The following is a 4774-nucleotide window of genomic DNA, read 5'->3' as shown; positions in this document are numbered from 1 at the left end:
TCAAACAGAAAAATCCTGGATTGTTCAGAATGAAATCAGTAAATCAAATTGTGAACAAACTTGAAGACAACATAGAGTTTTACTCAAAACCGATGGCCTGTATATTGATATTCATTTGAAGAGATTTTACAAAAGTTCTATTTCTCCATTAAACTTTGAAAAAGCTCAGATAATTTTCTGCAGCGTTTTCTTACAAAATTTTGTGATCCCTTTCCCTCTAGTCCTGGTATCCATTTATAACAACATGGATACACAAAGCTCCGGACTTCTCGAGGAGAGTTTGTTACAATTACTTCCAAAATTGATGTGATTACAATTTTTACGTAAAGCAGTTATGCGCTCTTTTTAGCCTCTGCAGTCTGTTCAACAGGTTGTTCAGTTGCAACCTCTTCTAGCTTTTCAGGGGTGCTCTCCAACTGCTCCGGATCATGGGTGGAATATTTAACTCCCCACTCATTGTATGTCTCTTCTGTCGGCCATGAAAAACTAATCACATCATTTTTAACTTTAGTCAACCTTTTCCAAGAATTTCTCAGTTTGTTGACTTCTAAGTTAAGAAAACTATAATGTGATTTAATTCTTTCTATTTCCTATATGGTTATAACAAAGAAAGAGGTATCATCAAGATAGATGATTCCCTTGACCCTTGCTGACAACTTGGCTTTTATCTCATTAAGCCATATTTGCTTATCTTTCAGCTGATCCGGATTGGCAAAAATTCCTGGGAGCAACTCAAAAACCTGATCAGTGTATTCCTTCTTACATAAATTGACCTTCCTATCCACACTATCTACATCTGCAGCCAATTGCATTAAAACTTTAGCAACATCAGAGGTAGATTTTATAATGGGATTGGCCCTTGCTTCATCATAGGAAACACACATGAACTCTAAATCTTGCTCCCTAGGCCTCCATCTGTCAAAAATGGGTGTCAAAATGGCCTTATCTCTCCTTAATTCATTCCATATCTCCATGACCTTTCCCATTCTATTGTGAAGCAGTGAGGCATTTATAGTATCTGCAAAACTGGAGATTGTGGCTTTTATTTTCTCCTCATACTTCCCTGCATAAAAGGCCTGAGCTTGCTTTAGGCTCTCCAATTCTTGGGGAGTTATCTCAATCATTTGGGAGCTGGAAGGCGCAGGAGATGGTGGGAGCTCAGTAATGGGGCTAGTAGGTGAAGGTCTTGCAGGAGAAGAGGCAATCATCAATGTTGAAGACTCACCTTGTTGGTGTTGTCCCATCAGCTGGCTCTGCAATTTGGCAATGATGCTATCCTTGCCTCTTACCTCCTCCTTGGCACTGTCATAGGCCTTCAAAACTATTTCCAATTTAATCTAGAGGGCCTCCTTTTCTTTGGCTTCCTTCTCAGCCACTGCAACACTAAATTTTGTAGTTTCTAGCATAGTGCTAGCAGCCTCTACTACCCCTGTACTCTGTACTCTTTTGACCATCAATCCACCAAGGTGACTTGACCCTGAAGTGTCTTTACCTTTCTTGTCCTCATTTCTTTTGAGGGACCACATAACTAGTGCGGCATTTTCCTTACTGAATGTAACCCCTTCCATGGGTTTAGTCTCTTTTCTTACTGCATCTAGCACCAGAGCATCATCAATATTCCATTCTTGTAAAATGAGCACTCTAGCTTGTGCTACTAGATCCCTTCCGTATTCAGGAGTGATGGTTTTGAATTCTTCCATCATCTCCTATTTTATTTCTTCTTCCACTGAGGCTGGATTTTTGTTAGGCTACTCTGCCTTTCTTGTTTCACATCTAGCATTATATGTATCTATATGCTGCTTCCAGACAAATTGCATGAATGCTTCAAATGTAACAAAGTTATCATCAGCTAAAAAGGCACTACTAGCCATTTTTATCTCAGGATCCCACTCCTGGCCCTTAAGTTCAGTTGAGGTGATGTCCATTTGTGCTTCGGTGGGCTCTTCTGGCATCCCTTCTTCCACTTCATCATAACTGTATGCAATTTCCCCCAAGCTGCCCAACTGTGAGAGGTACTCAGTTGCTGCTTGTTCATCTCCTATGTGGATAGGGGATTGGGATGGGGAATACAAGGGTGTATCTGATTGCACTTCCTTCCCCACCCTTTGCTTCTTTGGGCTGTCCTGGATGTCAATGACATCTTGCACCTTCCTCTTTCCTTTGGATGAAGAGGGCTCCCCTGTTGTAGGCACCAACACACTGTAACCTGATTTCTTATGGAGGGTGTAATCACCAGGAGGGATTGCTTTAGTGGAAGCTAACTTGCCCAAAATCATTCTAGCCTTTTCAGGGTTGCTCTTAATTACAGCTTCCCTCTTTTCTTTTAGTGTTTGCATCACATCTTCGAAGCAAACAATCAAAAATTTTATTTTTTCTTCCAATGGGAACAAGCTAGACAATGGGTCATAGCTAGCATCAAATTGATGCACAAAATCCAAGGCTTTCTTGTAAGCCACCCATTTTTCTTTCCTCAACTCCTGTTCATCTAAATCAAATTCATTCCTGATGAGGTCTTCAGGAAAGTGGAATTGATGAGGCCTACCTCTGCATGCTACCTTCTTCCTGAACACACCATTGTAGAAGTCCTCTGGATCAGCACATCTGGACACTGCCGTGGATAAATGGTAGGGTTTGAGGAAATCCTCAAAACAATTCCAGCCTCCCTTTGTAATTACAAATTGGTGGGCTATTGTAGCTGTAGGGAAAATAGTCCCTTTACCTCTGCCTCTTAGCTCTACCTCTTGTAGGCCACCAATTTGTCTAAGGATCTCAGCTATTCCCACTTTGAGAGGGACCTGGTATGGTAACAAAAATGGGGTGCCTCTGAAACCAAAAACTCTGAAAACCATGGAGACTAGATATAAGTACATGTCACCCCAGTTATGAACAATTTTGATGTTCTCTACGAATTCTTTTGGCCTTAGTAATTCCAAAAGAACCTTGGGGACTCTTGGGTTATCAGAGCAAAGCTGAGTCCTTATTTTGGATGCAAAATATTTATCAAACTTTAGGAAACTAGCATCCTCTCTGTCCCAGGACAACACAGTGCTCTATAGTTGTACTGGCATCTTCTCTCCTTCCTTCTCTTTTACCAGGTCCATTCCACTGGCGAAATAATCACCACCTTTGAAGAGGAAAAGGTGCATCAAGAATGAGTACCATCCGAATGGCCTATCCACCTTCCCATTTTTAATTCCTATCAACCCTCCATGGATAGCATCGGCAATATAAGAAGCATAATCAAATGTGATAGCAAGAGAAGGATTCAAAACCTGAACAATCATTAACAAGTAATGATTTTGCATATTTGCTTTAGCATCCTCTCCTAGAACTTGGCAAAGTGCCTGATACATGCCTTTAGCCCTTAAGGTAAACATACTCAATGAAAAAGGCTCTTGTGTGTTGGGCCCTACAACTGCTAACCCTCCTATTTTTAGGAAAAGTTCTTTAAGAGGCCCATTCCTAAGATGACCCCTCTGTGCACTGTACACTTGGGCTAATTGTGTGAAATTTATGGGTTCTAGGAAGTTTGTGAACTCATTGAGCCCAAACACTATTCTCAATTCCTCTGCATTGATTTCTACAAGGGTTTTTCCATTAACATCCCGGATGCATCTCGTGACTGACTCATAGTTCAATGCCATTTGGGTTAACAAGTCTGTATCCATGAACACCCCTGGGACTACCAATTTCCTGACATCTAGTTCCCAAATGCTATTTTGAGGAATAGGAGAATTCCTCATTCCAAATCCGACTCTGAACAGCCCCAACCCAGACAGTCCAACTTGTGAGTCTTTTAACCAATTACCCTTGTCATATAATCCTTCTCCTATCTTCAGACGGGGAGCCCTAGGCACTAACTCTTTGGCCTTTGATGCCTGGTTAGTTGACGACGTCAACTATTCTAAAAAATCATCACATACACTTCTTTCTAGATAATCAACCTTGCCAGAAAATTCCCTTTTAGGAGCCATTGGAAAATACAAGAAAATGAATACACTCTTAAACAATCCTGCAATACGAGAATGATTTTATCTAAAAGCCACACAAGAATTTCTTCAAAACATGAGAGAACCTGATGCTTGCTTGAAGGAAATTGCTCTGCAACTGAACCGCTTGCTCTGTTTCGGAAAAGGATAACTCTACGTCTGCTCTTCTGCAAAAATCTTTTAAAAGATATCCTTACTTGGTTGTTAGGAAATCAAATGCTTGTACTCTGGGCCTTAACTATAACATTGATTCCGCATGCTTCGGCCGTCCCTTTAAAATTAAATTCATACGAGAATTCATATTTTAGCTCCAACGGGTCGCAGCCTTCCTGCAAGTGTCTCACTGTTAATTTCATTTTGACGGCTTTGTCTTTAGTATGGGTCCCATTATTCTATTGGCTACATAATACCACGTGACATCCGACCATTGGCTTAGAAAATCCCTTCGCATTCCATTTTGATACTGGCCGAATGCCTCCCTTTATACTGTGACGGGCCCACATTTTTCCCTTTTGGCCATGTCATCATCATGACACGTGGATGGCCCTCGTTAACTCTCGCTATTTCACGGGCTTAAAGGGTGAGCACTTTACCCTTGCGAAATAGCGCGGGCCATTGGATCATCCTTTAAGTTGATCATTAATTAATCATTTGAAAAGGTTCTCAGGAATGGTGGGCCCGCTGAGTCGTCACTCACACCTGGCACCTAGTCACCTGCTGCGCTGATTTGTCACTCTGTCACTTGCCAGAAGAAAAACCATGGGGGCTCCACTTTCATTTCAACA

This window comes from Cryptomeria japonica, unplaced genomic scaffold, assembly GCF_030272615.1.
Source record: "Cryptomeria japonica unplaced genomic scaffold, Sugi_1.0 HiC_scaffold_30, whole genome shotgun sequence".
Lineage (NCBI taxonomy): Eukaryota > Viridiplantae > Streptophyta > Pinopsida > Cupressales > Cupressaceae > Cryptomeria > Cryptomeria japonica.
This window is presented reverse-complemented; position numbering follows the sequence as displayed.